The sequence below is a fragment of the Henckelia pumila genome, unplaced genomic scaffold, assembly GCF_033568475.1.
Source record: "Henckelia pumila isolate YLH828 unplaced genomic scaffold, ASM3356847v2 CTG_525:::fragment_1, whole genome shotgun sequence".
Taxonomy (NCBI): Eukaryota; Viridiplantae; Streptophyta; class Magnoliopsida; order Lamiales; family Gesneriaceae; genus Henckelia; species Henckelia pumila.
The window spans coordinates 63,446-82,064 of NW_027331855.1; positions in this window are offsets into that span (position 1 = coordinate 63,446).

Genomic DNA, 18,619 nt, shown 5'->3' on the forward strand with positions numbered 1-18,619 from the left:
ACTGATAGTGCCTGCAAGAACCAGTAGATTTTGGTTAGCGTACAGTACGGTCCCTTCATCCATATATCCCGATCGAATCAACAACCATTGGTATATCGAGAGTTGTTCGAGATTCGATAACTATGCATAACATCTTGAAGATCTATTAGTGACATCGCATGTGTTACTAGGAAAACCCATTAACCTAAAACACATCATATACTCTGGCCAGAGATTCGTCACACTAATATCTCCTCAGATTTCATAGGATATCCACACTCGCAAGTATGTGGTGAATCCTTGACAACAAAGCATCGACTCCTATATGTGTCGTAACTGTACCCAATTCCGACACCTGATGACCCCAATAGAGTCGATAAATGAGTCAAAGCACAGTACTAGCATATAGAGTCTCAATGATGTTTCAAGTAATAAGGACTAATGGTGTACAACCAAAACCGCGGACTTTATCCACTCGATAAGTGATAACCACTTGGAAAATCCGAATAGGGTAGTTCGATCATTCATCATATAAATATCCATTTGCATGCTTTGAACATCTCTATATTCCATACCAATGAAACGTGGTAATCGGCATCACAAATGCTAGTCTCAATCTCGAGCGATCTTTATCCTTATTTGCGGACGGCTTAATTGACTAGGAACAGTTTAGAATATACAGTGACTATAAGATGTGTTTCATGATAGCCATCCCCATGTGCTACCACATCTTACATACACTATAGTATATTCAAGGTCTTTATCAAAACAACAATATTATATCATAATATAACATTATGAAGAAAGATAAAGTCAATGCCATTATAAAAGTGTAAATTATATTAAACAAAAGATTGTTTTACATAGAGTCATAAAAGCCCTTAGCCACAAGTTGGCTAACCGGGCACCCACTCTTTCAATCTCCCACTTGCCCTAAAGCCAACTAGTCATACTACGTAATCCCATTGCTTCGCGATGTTTGTCAAACAATGGTCCTGGCAAGGGCTTAGTAAGCGGATCAGCGATATTGTCTGTAGAGGCCACTCTCTCGACACTGATGTCTCCTCTCTCCACGATCTCCCGGATGATGTGGTATTTCCTCAGTACGTGTTTGGACTTCTGATGAGACCTTGGTTCCTTTGCCTGAGCAACAGCACCCGTGTTGTCACAGTACACCGGGACTGGACCAACAGCTTCAGGAATTACACCCAACTCTTGGATGAATTTCCTTATCCAAACCGCCTCTTTAGCAGCAGCTGATGCTGCAATGTATTCTGCCTCAGTGGTGGAATCCGCTGTGGTGTCCTGCTTGGAAATCTTCCAAGAGACAGCACCGCCATTGAGCACGAATACAAATCCAGAGGTTGATTTCGAGTCATCCACGTCACATTGGAAGCTAGAGTCGGTATAGCCTTCCAACTTCAATTCTCTCCCTCCATAAACCATGAACAAATTCTTAGTCCTTCGCAAGTACTTAAGAATATCCTTCACGGCTTTCCAATGCATTTGACCGGGATTGGCTTGGTATCTGCTCGTGACGCTCAGAGCATTGGCCACATTCGGTCTGGTAGATATCATCCCATACATGATACTACCTATGGCTGACGCATATGGCACGTGTGTCATCTTATCTATCTCTTCGTCAGTCTTGGGACACATAGACTTGGATAGAGAAACTCCATGACACGTAGGTAGATGTCCTCTCTTGGACTCATCCATAGAAAACCTTTTCAATATGGTGTTGATGTAGGTTGATTGAGTGAGTCCTATCATTCTTTTAGATCTATCTCTATAGATCTGAATTCCTAGAATATAGGATGCCTCACCTAAATCCTTCATCGAGAATCTACCTGATAACCATATCTTTGTTGACTGCAACATCCCTACATCATTCCCCATGAGTAGGATGTCATCAACATAAAGTACTAAGAATGTTACCGCATTCTTAACTACTTTCTTGTACACGCATGGTTCCTCCGGTTCTTGATAAAACCAAAATCCTTTATCGTTTCATCAAATTTTTGGTTCCAACTTCTTGATGCTTGTTTGAGACCATAGATTGATCTCTGAAGCTTGCATACCTTATGCTCGCTTCCCATGGATGTGTATCCCTCAGGCTGCATCATATAGATCTCTTCCTTAATGTTTCCATTAAGAAATGCAGTCTTTACATCCATTTGCCATATCTCATAGTCATATCATGCTGCTATGGCAATAAGGATTCTTATGGACTTGAACATTGCGACTGGTGAAAAAGTTTCATCATAGTCAACTCCTTGTCTTTGAGTATAACCTTTTTGCCACCAATCGTGCCTTGTAGGTCAATACCTTTCCATTAGGCCCAAGCTTTCTCTTGTAGATCCATTTGCACCCAATTGGAACAATTCCATCGGGAGGATCTACTAAAGACTAAACTTGGTTAGAATGCATCGAGTCTATTTCTGATTGCATAGCTTCAAGCCATAAATTCGAATCCGCATCAGAAATTGCTTCCTTGAAGTTTCTTGGATCACATCCAATGTCGGGTTCACTTTGATCCCCTTCAAGAAGAAGACCATATCTAATAGGAGGCCTGGAAGTCCTCTCGGATCTCCTAGTAATAGGTGTGTATTGTGATGATTCTTGAGGTGTAGGATCGCTATTTTGTATCTCGGGTTCTTCTCAAATTTCTTCGAGTTCCATCATCTTGCCTTTCTTATCCAATAAGAACTCCTTCTCCAAGAAGGTGGCATTCCTTGAAACAAACACTTTTGTTTCAGCAGGATGATATAAATAATATCCGATTGAATTCTTCGGATACCCTACAAAATAACATAAGGTGGATCGACTATACAACTTATCTCCCACTATCTGCTTCACGTAAGCAGGACATCCCCAAATCCTCAAGTACGAATACTTAGGAGCTTTGTCATTCCATAACTCGTATGGTATTTTATCTACTGCTTTAGTGTAGACGTTGTTTAACAACAATACCACCGTTTCAAGCGCGTAGCCCCAAAACGAAGGTGGGAGCTCAGTGAAGCTCATCATGGATCGAACCATGTCCAACAAAGTTCGATTGCGATGCTCCAAAACACCATTCAGCTGAGGTGTCATCGGAGGAGTCCACTGAGAGAGAATCTCATTCTTTTTTAGATAGTCCAAAAACTCGGTACTTAAGTATTCTCCACCTCGATCCGATTGAAATGCCTTAATACTTTTACCTAGTTTGTTTTCTACTTCAGCCTTGAATTCTTTGAACCTTTCAAATGCTTCAGACTTATATTTCATTAAATATAAATACCCATACCTAGAATGATCATCGGTAAAGGTAATGAAGTAGGTGTTGCCATATTTAGTACCAATCCTAAATGGACCGCAAACATCTGTATGGATCAAATCCAACAGATTTTGACTACGCTCAGGTTTCCCTTTGAAAGGAGATTTAGTCATTTTTCCCTTTAGGCAGGACTCACAAGTAGGTAGAGAGTTAATATCAGAAATATCAAACATGCCCTCTCCCACTAGCTTGTTCATCCTCCTTGAGGAAATATGACCTAGCCTAGCATGCCAAAGGTTTTCCGGGTTTTGACTATCGTTTTTCCTTTTAATTGTTGTTACCGGTTCATCAACATAATTAATTGGAACGTCTTTTAATTTTAAGCTATATAGATCGTTTTCAAGTTGTCCATTTCCAATCAAACATTCATTCTTGTAAATATTGCAAATCCCATTCACAAAATTGCAAGAAAAACCAGCAAATCCCATTCACAAAATTGCAAGTAAAACCATCTCTATCAAGCATAGAAATAGATATAATGTTTTTGACCAAATCCGGAACATATAAAACATCTCTCAAAAATAACTTAAAATTGTTCTGCAAAACTAAATAAATGTCTCCTATAGCTTTGGCTTCGACTCTAGAACCATTCTCGAGCCTTAGCTGGGTCTCACCCATCCTTAGCTTACGACTTCTTGTCATCACCTGCAAATCATTGCAGATGTGAGATCCACATCCGGTATTCAATACCCAAGAAGAAGTATTAAGCGAAACATTTATATCAATGTAAAACATACCCTTTGCAGTTCGCAACTGTTCGAGGTATTTCTTGTAGTTACGTTTCCAATGACCGGGTTTCTTGCAGTAATGGCAAACGTTTTCATCTTTTATTCCAATTGAAGCCTTGGCCTTTCCCTTCTTATTTGGTACAATCTTCTTGGGTGGGGCAGAACGTTTCTTACCCTTTCCACTTGGTCCTTTCTTAGAGTTATAAGAGGAGCCAACCAAGAGTACCGGTTTATCCTTCTTTAGTGTGGCTTCATATGTGACAAGCATATTGACCATCTCTTCAAGGGTGGCCTCTATCTTGTTCATATTGAAGTTCATCACAAAACCGTAAAACGATGAAGGAAGTGATAGAAGCAACAAGTCCGCGCTAAGTTCATGCTCCAATGTCAAATCGAGTGTTACCAACTTTTCAATGAGCCCAATCATGCGCACCCCATGCTCACGGACCGAAGTCCCATCTCGCATGCGGCTCGTCATGAGCTCTTTGACGGTGGCATACCTCTCCGACCTTGACTGAGCTCCAAAGAGTTCCTTGAGGTTCTTGTGAATGTCAGCAGCATTCACGGTATCCTCGAATCTCCTTTGAAGCTCATCAGACATCGAAGCCTGCATGTAGCATTTGTCCTTGATATCATGGTCCCACCATAAATCAAGTTTGGCCAACTCTTCCGGACTTGTATTAGTCGGGGCTTCCTTCGGAGGCGGCTTTTCTAACACGTAGAAAGATTTTTCCGAAGTTAGAATAATTTTCAACTTACGGAACCATTCCATATAGTTTGCGCCAGTCAATTTGTTTTGTTCGAGAATTGAAAACAGTGGATTGCGAGAAGTCATTGTAATAGTATACTGAAAAGGAAACAGACAATAATCAATGATTGTTTAATTAATTTACTAAGACATAAAATATGGCGAATTTTTATTTTATGAATTACACTCCCACTATTTTAACGATTTCACTACCCTCTAGTGAAAACGGGAAACTGTTTTTCTTAGTGAGAACATGGAGTCCAATTGACAAATCATGATCCCGAATAATATCAGCCAACCATAATTTTCAAAAGGTAGAGTCCAATTACTTCCAAAGTAACCCCCATGTTTTTACCTCATGTCCAATAAGGGCCCAATAATATGACGCCGTTTATTGTGACATGCAAGATAACCCATCAATATTAAGTTGTGATGGACGGTCGCCATGTAGATCCCCAATAATATGAGCCAATCCCATGGGAGTTCCACCCAACTTACAACATGTGTCGATCCAATGTACAGCTTTTCGACGAACGGGCCCCCCCAATAATATGAGCCGGACCGTATCCGCGGGTAGCATCTCATACATTGATCGTTGATGGAAGGTAGGAATATTTAAACAATATTTAAATTCTCTTTTTATTAATCTTGATATCAATTTTAAATCATCTTTAAAATGAGGGATTTTTAATTTTTGAAAATTTGTCTCATCATGCAATTTAGTATGCTTGCGGGATTCATACAATTTTGTCTAAACATGCATACATCAATAATATCATATATTATTTAAGGATGATCGATCCCATTAACTAATCGACCCGTGGTTGCCAATCACGAGTCTAAGTCCAATCCTAGGTGATATGCAAGTATGCAATGCAATCCTATTACATTGTGCTTCCAATTTACATTTCTTCGGTCTTCATTGTCTGCTGGGCCCACCATTTCTTCAAATATTTGTCTTCCACTAAGTCTAATAAATTTACAATAAATTTCGATGACAAATATGGGATACATTTTTAGGGGTGGGAACGGGCCATAAACCAGGCCCACTTTTATTACATATGACAATCATATTGGGCTATAAACCAAGCCCATTAATAAACACCAACAACAATAAGACAAATGTAAATCACCTAACATACACCTAAAATATTGGTCATGGCAATCGATCATCCTTTATCCATTAATTAATTCAATAATTAAATAATTGGATAAACATGCAAAGGCATTATAATTTAAAAGATAAAATCATATTTTATCTTATCCATCCATAAGATCATATCTTATCATCAATTGTACCAAAATAATTAATTTTATAAAATTTAATTTAACGGATAAAATTTATAAATTTTTCAAAAATTCAAATTTATCCAAAAATCAATTTTAAAATTTTCGGACTCGAACAATTCGATCCGATGCCTCGTGAACCAATCAAAAATAATTTTCGATCGAATCAAAAACTAGAATTTCAAAAATTAAAATTTTAATTAAAAATTAAAAAATAATTTTTCCAGGCTGCCCGGGATCGCTCCCCAAAAAGGGGCCCGGGCTGGGCAGCGACGCTCGCTGCCCGATTTGCCCATTAAAATTTCAATTTTAAATTTTCGTTTTGTTTCAAAAACCGAGGCTTAAAAAATTTTGTACAATCGATTAATTTAATCGTTTTATCTGAGCAACCTGGCTCTGATACCATTGTTGGAAAACTGTGTTCAGATCAATTAGAATTGATACCCGGTGCAGCGGAAGTTTAAAAATTTATTTTATTAATATGGAACGATTCCATATCTGGGTATCAAAACTTTACGATTAAATTTGTGTAAGTAAAACAAATAATCACTATTCAATATTTTACCTTGAAATCTCGAAGCGAGATTATGGACACCAACAGAATTTAATCTGCTCTTGTTGTATATCCCAGGAACTTATGAATGAACGTTTCTTCAATCAGGTCCACGAATAGAAAACAAAACCCTCTGATTGACTGCACTAGAAATCAATCAGAAGTTTGCGTAGAGAATAAACAGATATGATCTGTTAATTCAGATTGTAATTTTTCACAAAAATCACAACCCGAATTTTCTCCAAAAGGGACAGAGGATTTCGAAAATCCCCTTGAATAATATAGGCTGAAATTCGAAAATTGCAAGACTGAAAATCTTATGGAATTTTCGAACACTGCAGTATATTTATAGATAATTTCTAGTTATAATTGTATCAGGACTCTAACTCCTTAAAGCCCACAATCCATAACTTAAGCCCAACAAGCCAAGCCTGTTGTTATAGAAATTAATATAAAATTCATCGTGACTCCGATTGATAAACTGATTTCACCAATGTGCACAGAAACCATTTCTGCATCTTTTAGAGTCAAGATAATTTTTCTGAATCCGAATTCAGTGGTTTCCAAAAATGTCCATCCCTATGTCATTTTAGGAAATCTCACTCCCTTTAGTTAAGAAGTCCAACTTCTCTTTCATTAAATTTAACTCTTTAAATTTAACTATCTCTACGGGGTTTTAGTAATCCATTACTTGTGTAACCCTCAATGGTTTAGGAATACAGCTAGCCGTGGGCTCACAACTCCTTGTGACTCGGAACAACAATTTTCGACTTACCCATCGAATCATGGTAAGAGCGCCTAGCAACATCGCCCCATGATTCCCTAGGTATTACTGATAGTGCCTGCAAGAACCAGTAGATTTTGGTTAGCGTACAGTACGGTCCCTTCATCCATATATCCCGATCGAATCAACAACCATTGGTATATCGAGAGTTGTTCGAGATTCGATAACTATGCATAACATCTTGGAGATCTATTAGTGACATCGCATGTGTTACTAGGAAAACCCATTAACCTAAAACACATCATATACTCTGGCCAGAGATTCGTCACACTAATATCTCCTCAGATTTCATAGGATATCCACACTCGCAAGTATGTGGTGAATCCTTGACAACAAAGCATCGACTCCTATATGTGTCGTAACTGTACCCAATTCCGACACCTGATGACCCCAATAGAGTCGATAAATGAGTCAAAGCACAGTACTAGCATATAGAGTCTCAATGATGTTTCAAGTAATAAGGACTAATGGTGTACAACCAAAACCGCGGACTTTATCCACTCGATAAGTGATAACCACTTGGAAAATCCGAATAGGGTAGTTCGATCATTCATCATATAAATATCCATTTGCATGCTTTGAACATCTCTATATTCCATACCAATGAAACGTGGTAATCGGCATCACAAATGCTAGTCTCAATCTCGAGCGATCCTTATCCTTATTTGCGGACGGCTTAATTGACTAGGAACAGTTTAGAATATACAGTGACTATAAGATGTGTTTCATGATAGCCATCCCCATGTGCTACCACATCTTACATACACTATAGTATATTCAAGGTCTTTATCAAAACAACAATATTATATCATAATATAACATTATGAAGAAAGATAAAGTCAATGCCATTATAAAAGTGTAAATTATATTAAACAAAAGATTGTTTTACATAGAGTCATAAAAGCCCTTAGCCACAAGTTGGCTAACCGGGCACCCACTCTTTCAATCTCCCACTTGCCCTAAAGCCAACTAGTCATACTACGTAATCCCATTGCTTCGCGATGTTTGTCAAACAATGGTCCTGGCAAGGGCTTAGTAAGCGGATCAGCGATATTGTCTGTAGAGGCCACTCTCTCGACACTGATGTCTCCTCTCTCCACGATCTCCCGGATGATGTGGTATTTCCTCAGTACGTGTTTGGACTTCTGATGAGACCTTGGTTCCTTTGCCTGAGCAACAGCACCCGTGTTGTCACAGTACACCGGGACTGGACCAACAGCTTCAGGAATTACACCCCAACTCTTGGATGAATTTCCTTATCCAAACCGCCTCTTTAGCAGCAGCTGATGCTGCAATGTATTCTGCCTCAGTGGTGGAATCCGCTGTGGTCCTGCTTGGAAATCTTCCAAGAGACAGCACCGCCATTGAGCACGAATACAAATCCAGAGGTTGATTTCGAGTCATCCACGTCACATTGGAAGCTAGAGTCGTTATAGCCTTCCAACTTCAATTCTCTCCCTCCATAAACCATGAACAAATTCTTAGTCCTTCGCAAGTACTTAAGAATATCCTTCACGGCTTTCCAATGCATTTGACCGGATTGGCTTGGTATCTGCTCCGTGACGCTCAGAGCATGGCCACATTCGGTCTGGTAGATATCATCCCATACATGATACTACCTATGGCTGACGCATATGGCACGTGTGTCATCTTATCTATCTCTTCGTCAGTCTTGGGACACATAGACTTGGATAGAGAAACTCCATGACACGTAGGTAGATGTCCTCTCTTGGACTCATCCATAGAAAACCTTTTCAATATGGTGTTGATGTAGGTTGATTGAGTGAGTCCTATCATTCTTTTAGATCTATCTCTATAGATCTGAATTCCTAGAATATAGGATGCCTCACCTAAATCCTTCATCGAGAATCTACCTGATAACCATATCTTTGTTGACTGCAACATCCCTACATCATTCCCCATGAGTAGGATGTCATCAACATAAAGTACTAAGAATGTTACCGCATTCTTAACTACTTTCTTGTACACGCATGGTTCCTCCGGGTTCTTGATAAAACCAAAATCCTTTATCGTTTCATCAAATTTTTGGTTCCAACTTCTTGATGCTTGTTTGAGACCATAGATTGATCTCTGAAGCTTGCATACCTTATGCTCGCTTCCCATGGATGTGTATCCCTCAGGCTGCATCATATAGATCTCTTCCTTAATGTTTCCATTAAGAAATGCAGTCTTTACATCCATTTGCCATATCTCATAGTCATATCATGCTGCTATGGCAATAAGGATTCTTATGGACTTGAACATTGCGACTGGTGAAAAAGTTTCATCATAGTCAACTCCTTGTCTTTGAGTATAACCTTTTTGCCACCAATCGTGCCTTGTAGGTCAATACCTTTCCATTAGGCCCAAGCTTTCTCTTGTAGATCCATTTGCACCCAATTGGAACAATTCCATCGGGAGGATCTACTAAAGACTAAACTTGGTTAGAATGCATCGAGTCTATTTCTGATTGCATAGCTTCAAGCCATAAATTCGAATCCGCATCAGAAATTGCTTCCTTGAAGTTTCTTGGATCACATCCAATGTCGGGTTCACTTTGATCCCCTTCAAGAAGAAGACCATATCTAATAGGAGGCCTGGAAGTCCTCTCGGATCTCCTAGTAATAGGCGTGTATTGTGATGATTCTTGAGGTGTAGGATCGCTATTTTGTATCTCGGGTTCTTCTCGAATTTCTTCGAGTTCCATCATCTTGCCTTTCTTATCCAATAAGAACTCCTTCTCCAAGAAGGTGGCATTCCTTGAAACAAACACTTTTGTTTCAGCAGGATGATAGAAATAATATCCGATTGAATTCTTCGGATACCCTACAAAATAACATAAGGTGGATCGACTATCCAACTTATCTCCCACTATCTGCTTCACGTAAGCAGGACATCCCCAAATCCTCAAGTACGAATACTTAGGAGCTTTGCCATTCCATAACTCGTATGGTATTTTATCTACTGCTTTAGTGTAGACGTTGTTTAACAACAATACCACCGTTTCAAGCGCGTAGCCCCAAAACAAAGGTGGGAGCTCAGTGAAGCTCATCATGGATCGAACCATGTCCAACAAAGTTCGATTGCGATGCTCCAAAACACCATTCAGCTGAGGTGTCATCGGAGGAGTCCACTGAGAGAGAATCTCATTCTTTTTTAGATAGTCCAAAAACTCGGTACTTAAGTATTCTCCACCTCGATCCGATTGAAATGCCTTAATACTTTTACCTAGTTTGTTTTCTACTTCAGCCTTGAATTCTTTGAACCTTTCAAATGCTTCAGACTTATATTTCATTAAATATAAATACCCATACCTAGAATGATCATCGGTAAAGGTAATGAAGTAGGTGTTGCCATATTTAGTACCAATCCTAAATGGACCGCAAACATCTGTATGGATCAAATCCAACAGATTTTGACTACGCTCAGGTTTCCCTTTGAAAGGAGATTTAGTCATTTTTCCCTTTAGGCAGGACTCACAAGTAGGTAGAGAGTTAATATCAGAAATATCAAACATGCCCTCTCCCACTAGCTTGTTCATCCTCCTTGAGGAAATATGACCTAGCCTAGCATGCCAAAGGTTTTCCGGGTTTTGACTATCGTTTTTCCTTTTAATTGTTGTTACCGGTTCATCAACATAATTAATTGGAACGTCTTTTAATTTTAAGCTATATAGATCGTTTTCAAGTTGTCCATTTCCAATCAAACATTCATTCTTGTAAATATTGCAAATCCCATTCACAAAATTGCAAGAAAAACCAGCAAATCCCATTCACAAAATTGCAAGAAAAACCATCTCTATCAAGCATAGAAATAGATATAATGTTTTTGACCAAATCTGGAACATATAAAACATCTCTCAAAAATAACTTAAAATTGTTCTGCAAAACTAAATAAATGTCTCCTATAGCTTTGGCTTCGACTCTAGAACCATTCCCGAGCCTTAGCTGGATCTCACCCATCCTTAGCTTACGACTTCTTGTCATCACCTGCAAATCATTGCAGATGTGAGATCCACATCCGGTATTCAATACCCAAGAAGAAGTATTAAGCGAAACATTTATATCAATGTAAAACATACCCTTTGCAGTTCGCAACTGTTCGAGGTATTTCTTGCAGTTACGTTTCCAATGACCGGGTTTCTTGCAGTAATGGCAAACGTTTTCATCTTTTATTCCAATTGAAGCCTTGGCCTTTCCCTTCTTATTTGGTACAATCTTCTTGGGTGGGGCAGAACGTTTCTTACCCTTTCCACTTGGTCCTTTCTTAGAGTTATAAGAGGAGCCAACCAAGAGTACCGGTTTATCCTTCTTTAGTGTGGCTTCATATGTGACAAGCATATTGACCATCTCTTCAAGGGTGGCCTCTATCTTGTTCATATTGAAGTTCATCACAAAACCGTAAAACGATGAAGGAAGTGATAGAAGCAACAAGTCCGCGCTAAGTTCATGCTCCAATGTCAAATCGAGTGTTACCAACTTTTCAATGAGCCCAATCATGCGCACCCCATGCTCACGGACCAAAGTCCCATCTCGCATGCGGCTCGTCATGAGCTCTCTGACGGTGGCATACCTCTCCGACCTTGACTGAGCTCCAAAGAGTTCCTTGAGGTTCTTGTGAATGTCAGCAGCATTCACGGTATCCTCGAATCTCCTTTGAAGCTCATCAGACATCGAAGCCTGCATGTAGCATTTGTCCTTGATATCATGGTCCCACCATAAATCAAGTTTGGCCAACTCTTCCGGACTTGTATTAGTCGGGGCTTCCTTCGGAGGCGGCTTTTCTAACACGTAGAAAGATTTTTCCGAAGTTAGAATAATTTTCAACTTACGGAACCATTCCATATAGTTTGCGCCAGTCAATTTGTTTTGTTCGAGAATTGAAAACAGTGGATTGCGAGAAGTCATTGTAATAGTATACTGAAAAGGAAACAGACAATAATCAATGATTGTTTAATTAATTTACTAAGACATAAAATATGGAGAATTTTTATTTTATGAATTACACTCCCACTATTTTAACGATTTCACTACCCTCTAGTGAAAACGGGAAACTGTTTTTCTTAGTGAGAACATGGAGTCCAATTGACAAATCATGATCCCGAATAATATCAGCCAACCATAATTTTCAAAAGGTAGAGTCCAATTACTTCCAAAGTAACCCCCATGTTTTTATCTCATGTCCAATAAGGGCCCAATAATATGACGCCGTTTATTGTGACATGTCAAGATAACCCATCAATATTAAGTTGTGATGGACGGTCGCCATGTAGATCCCCAATAATATGAGCCAATCCCATGGGAGTTCCACCCAACTTACAACATGTGTCGATCCAATGTACAGCTTTTCGACGAACGGGCCCCCCCAATAATATGAGCCGGACCGTATCCGCGGGTAGCATCTCATACATTGATCGTTGATGGAAGGTAGGAATATTTAAACAATATTTAAATTCTCTTTTTATTAATCTTGATATCAATTTTAAATCATCTTTAAAATGAGGGATTTTTAATTTTTGAAAATTTGTCTCATCATGCAATTTAGTATGCTTGCGGGATTCATACAATTTTGTCTAAACATGCATACATCAATAATATCATATATTATTTAAGGATGATCGATCCCATTAACTAATCGACCCGTGGTTGCCAATCACGAGTCTAAGTCCAATCCTAGGTGATATGCAAGTATGCAATGCAATCCTATTACATTGTGCTTCCAATTTACATTTCTTCGGTCTTCATTGTCTGCTGGGCCCACCATTTCTTCAAATATTTGTCTTCCACTAAGTCTAATAAATTTACAATAAATTTCGATGACAAATATGGGATACATTTTTAGGGGTGGGAACGGGCCATAAACCAGGCCCACTTTTATTACATATGACAATCATATTGGGCTATAAACCAAGCCCATTAATAAACACCAACAACAATAAGACAAATGTAAATCACCTAACATACACCTAAAATATTGGTCATGGCAATCGATCATCATTTATCCATTAATTAATTCAATACTTAAATAATTGGATAAACATGCAAAGGCATTATAATTTAAAAGATAAAATCATATTTTATCTTATCCATCCATAAGATCATATCTTATCATCAATTGTACCAAAATAATTAATTTTATAAAATTTAATTTAACGGATAAAATTTATAAATTTTTCAAAAATTCAAATTTATCCAAAAATCAATTTTAAAATTTTCGGACTCGAACAATTCGATCCGATGCCTCGTGAACCAATCAAAAACAATTTTCGATCGAATCAAAAACTAGAATTTCAAAAATTAAAATTTTAATTAAAAATTAAAAAATAATTTTTCCAGGCTGCCCGGGATCGCTCACCAAAAAGGGGCCCGGGCTGGGCAGCGACGCTCGCTGCCCGATTTGCCCATTAAAATTTCAATTTTAAATTTTCGTTTTGTTTCAAAAACCGAGGCTTAAAAAATTTTGTACAATCGATTAATTTAATCATTTTATCTGAGCAACCTGGCTCTGATACCATTGTTGGAAAACTGTGTTCAGATCAATTAGAATTGATATCCGGTGCAGCGGAAGTTTAAAAATTTATTTTATTAATATGGAACGATTCCATATCTGGGTATCAAAACTTTACGATTAAATTTGTGTAAGTAAAACAAATAATCACTATTCAATATTTTACCTTGAAATCTCGAAGCGAGATTATGGACACCAACAGAATTTAATCTGCTCTTGTTGTATATCCCAGGAACTTATGAATGAACGTTTCTTCAATCAGGTCCACGAATAGAAAACAAAACCCTCTGATTGACTGCACTAGAAATCAATCAGAAGTTTGCGTAGAGAATAAACAGATATGATCTGTTAATTCAGATTGTAATTTTTCACAAAAATCACAACCCGAATTTTCTCCAAAAGGGACAGAGGATTTCGAAAATCCCCTTGAATAATATAGGCTGAAATTCGAAAATTGCAAGACTGAAAATCTTATGGAATTTTCGAACACTGCAGTATATTTATAGATAATTTCTAGTTATAATTGTATCAGGACTCTAACTCCTTAAAGCCCACAATCCATAACTTAAGCCCAACAAGCCAAGCCTGTTGTTATAGAAATTAATATAAAATTCATCGTGACTCCGATTGATAAACTGATTTCACCAATGTGCACAGAAACCATTTCTGCATCTTTTAGAGTCAAGATAATTTTTCTGAATCCGAATTCAGTGATTTCCAAAAATGCCCATCCCTATGTCATTTTAGGAAATCTCACTCCCTTTAGTTAAGAAGTCCAACTTCTCTTTCACTAAATTTAACTCTTTAAATTTAACTATCTCTACGGGGTATTAGTAATCCATTACTTGTATAACCCTCAATGGTTCAGGAATACAGCTAGCCGTGGACTCACAACTCCTTGTGACTCGGAACAACAATTTCCGACTTACCCATCGAATTATGGTAAGAGCGCCTAGCAACATCGCCCCATGATTCCCTAGGTATTACTGATAGTGCCTGCAAGAACCAGTAGATTTTGGTTAGCGTACAGTACGGTCCCTTCATCCATATATCCCGATCGAATCAACAACCATTGGTATATCGAGAGTTGTTCGAGATTCGATAACTATGCATAACATCTTGGAGATCTATTAGTGGCATCGCATGTGTTACTAGGAAAACCCATTAACCTAAAACACATCATGTACTCTGGCCAGAGATTCGTCACACTAATATCTCCTCAGATTGCATAGGATATCCACACTCGCAAGTATGTGGTGAATCCTTGACAACAAAGCATCGACTCCTATATGTGTCGTAACTGTACCCAATCCCGACACCTGATGACCCCAATAGAGTCGATAAACGAGTCAAATTACAGTACTAGCATATAGAGTCTCAATGATGTTTCAAGTAATAAGGACTAATGGTGTACAACAAAACCGCGGACTTTATCCACTCGATAAGTAATAACCACTTGGAAAATCCGAATAGGGTAATTCGATCATTCATCATATAAATATCCATTTGCATGCTTTGAACATCTCTATGTTCCATACCAATGAAACGTGGTACTCGGCATCACAAATGCTAGTCTCAATCTCGAGCGATCCTTATCCTTATTTGCGGACGGCTCAATTGACTAGGAACAGCTTAGAATATACAGTGACTATAAGATGTGTTTCATGATAGCCATCCCCATGTGCTACCACATCTTACATACACTATAGTATATTCAAGGTCTTTATCAAAACAACAATAGTATATCATAATATAACATTATGAAGAAAGATAAAGTCAATGCCATTATAAAAGTGTAAATTATATTAAACAAAAGATTGTTTTACATAGAGTCATAAAAGCCCTTAGCCACAAGTTGGCTAACCGGGCACCCACTCTTTCAGTTTATTTAGTTTTGCAGAACAATTTTAAGTTATTTTTTAGAGATGTTTTATTTGTGCCAGATTTAGTTAAAAACATTATTTCTGTTTCTATTCTTGATAGAGATGGTTTTTCTTGTAATTTTGTAAATGGGATTTGCAATATTTACAAGAATGAATGTTTGATTGGAAATGGACAACTTGAAAACGATCTATATAACTTAAAATTAAAAGACGTTCCAATTAATTATGTTGATAAACTGGTAACAACAAATAAAAGGAAAAATGATAGTCAAAACCCGGCAAACCTTTGGCATGCTAGGCTAGGTCATATTTTCTCAAGGAGGATGAACAAGTTAGTGGGAGAGGGCATGTTTGATATGTCTGATATTAACTCTCTACCTACTTGTGAGTCCTGCCTAAAAGGAAAAATGACTAAATCTCCTTTCAAAGGGAAGTCTGAGCGTAGTCAAAATCTGTTGGATTTGATCCATACAGATGTTTGCGGACCATTTAGTATCGGTACTAAATTTGGTCACACCTACTTCATTACCTTTACTGATGATTATTCTAGGTATGGGTATTTATATTTAATGAAATATAAGTCTGAATCATTTGAAAAGTTCAAAGAATTCAAGGCTGAAGTAGAAAACAAACAAGGTAGAAGTATTAAAGCACTTTGATCGGATCGAGGTGGAGAATACTTAAGTACCGAGTTTTTGAGCTATCTAAAAGAGAATGGGATTCTCTCTCAGTGGACTTCTCCTATGACACCTCAGCTGAATGGTGTCTCGGAGCGTCGCAATCGAAATTTGTTGGATATGGTTCGATCTATGATGAGCTTCACTGAGCTCCCTCCTTCGTTTTGGGGCTATGCACTTGAAACGGCGGTGTTGTTGTTGAACAATGTTCACACCAAAGCAGTCAATAAAACTCCATACGAGTTATGGAATGACAAAGCTCCTAAGTATTCGTACTTGAGGATTTGGGGATGTCCTGCTTACGTGAAGCAGACTGTGGGAGATAAGTTGGATAGTCGATCCACCTTATGTTATTTTGTAGGATATCCGAAGAATTCAATCGGATATAATTTCTATCATCCTACTGAAACAAAAGTGTTTGTTTCGAGGAATGCCACCTTCATGGAGAAGGAGTTTTTATTAGATAAGAAAAGCAAGATGCCACACCTCAAGAACCTTCAGTGGACACGCCTACATCTAGGAGATCCGAGAGGACTTCTAGACCTCCTATTCGATATGGTCTTCTTCTTGAAGGGGATCAAAGTGAACCCGACATTGGATGTGATCCAAGAAACTTCAAGGAAGCAATTTCTGATGCGGATTCGAATTTATGGCTTGATGCTATGCAGTCGGAAATAGACTCAATGCATACAAACCAAGTTTGGTCTTTAGTAGATCCTCCTGATGGAATTGTTCCAATAGGGTGTAAATGGATCTACAAGAGAAAACTTGGGCCTGATGGCAAGGAACTAACCTACAAGGCACGATTGGTAGCAAAAGGTTATACTCAAAGACAAGGAGTTGACTATGATGAAACCTTTTCACCAGTTGCAATATTCAAGTCCATAAGAATCCTTATTGCCATAGCAGCTTGGTATGACTATGAGATATGGCAAATGGATGTGAAGACTGCATTTCTTAATGAAAACATTAAGGAAGAGATCTATATGATGCAGCCCGAGGGATTCACATCTATGGGAAGCGAGCATAAGGTATGCAAGCTTCAGAGATCAATATATGGTCTCAAACAAGCATCAAGAAGTTGGAACCAGAAATTTGATGAAACAATAAAGGACTTTGGTTTCATCAAAAACCCGGAGGAACCGTGCGTGTACAAGAAAGTAGTTAAGGATGCGGTGACGTTCTTAGTGCTTTATGTTGATGACATCCTACTCATTGGGAATGACGTAGGGATGTTGCAGTCAACAAAGATATGGTTATCAGGTAGATTCTCGATGAAGGATTTGGGTAAGGCCTCCTATATTCTAGGGATACAGATCTATAGAGATAGATCTAAGAGAATGATAGGACTCACTCAAGCAACCTACATCGACACCATATTGAAAAGGTTTTCTATGGATGAGTCCAAGAGAGGACATCTACCTATGTGTCATGGAGTTTCTCTATCCAAGTCTATGTGTCCCAAGACTGACGAAGTGATAGAGAAAATGACACACATACCATATGCGTCAGCCATAGGTAGTATTATGTATGGGATGATATCTACCAGACCGGATGTAGCCTTTGCTCTGAGTCTCACGAGCAGATATCAGGCCAACCCCGGTCAAATGCATTGGAAAGCCGTGAAGGATATTCTTAAGTACTTGAGAAGGACTAAGAATATATTCATGGTTTATGGAGGAAGAGAATTGAAATTGGAATATACCGACTCTAGCTTCCAAAGCGACGTGGATGACTCGAAGTCAACCTCTGGATTTGTATTCATGCTCAATGGTGGTGCTGTCTCTTGGAAGAGTTCCAAGCAGGACACCACAGCGGATTCCACCACTGAGGCAGAATACATTGCAGCATCAGCTGCTGCTAAAGAGGCCGTTTGGATGAGGAATTTCGTCCAAGAGTTGGGCGTAATTCCTGAAGCTGTTGGTCCAGTTTCGGTGTACTGCGACAACACTGGTGCCGTTGCTCAGGAAAAGGAACCAAGGTCTCATCAAAGATCCAAACACGTACTGAGGAAATACCACATCATCCGGGAGATTGTGGAAAGAGGAGACATCACTGTCGAGAGAGTGGCCTCTACAGACAATATCGCTGATCCACTTACTAAGCTCTTGTCAGGACCATTGTTTAACAAACATCGCGAAGCAATGGGATTAC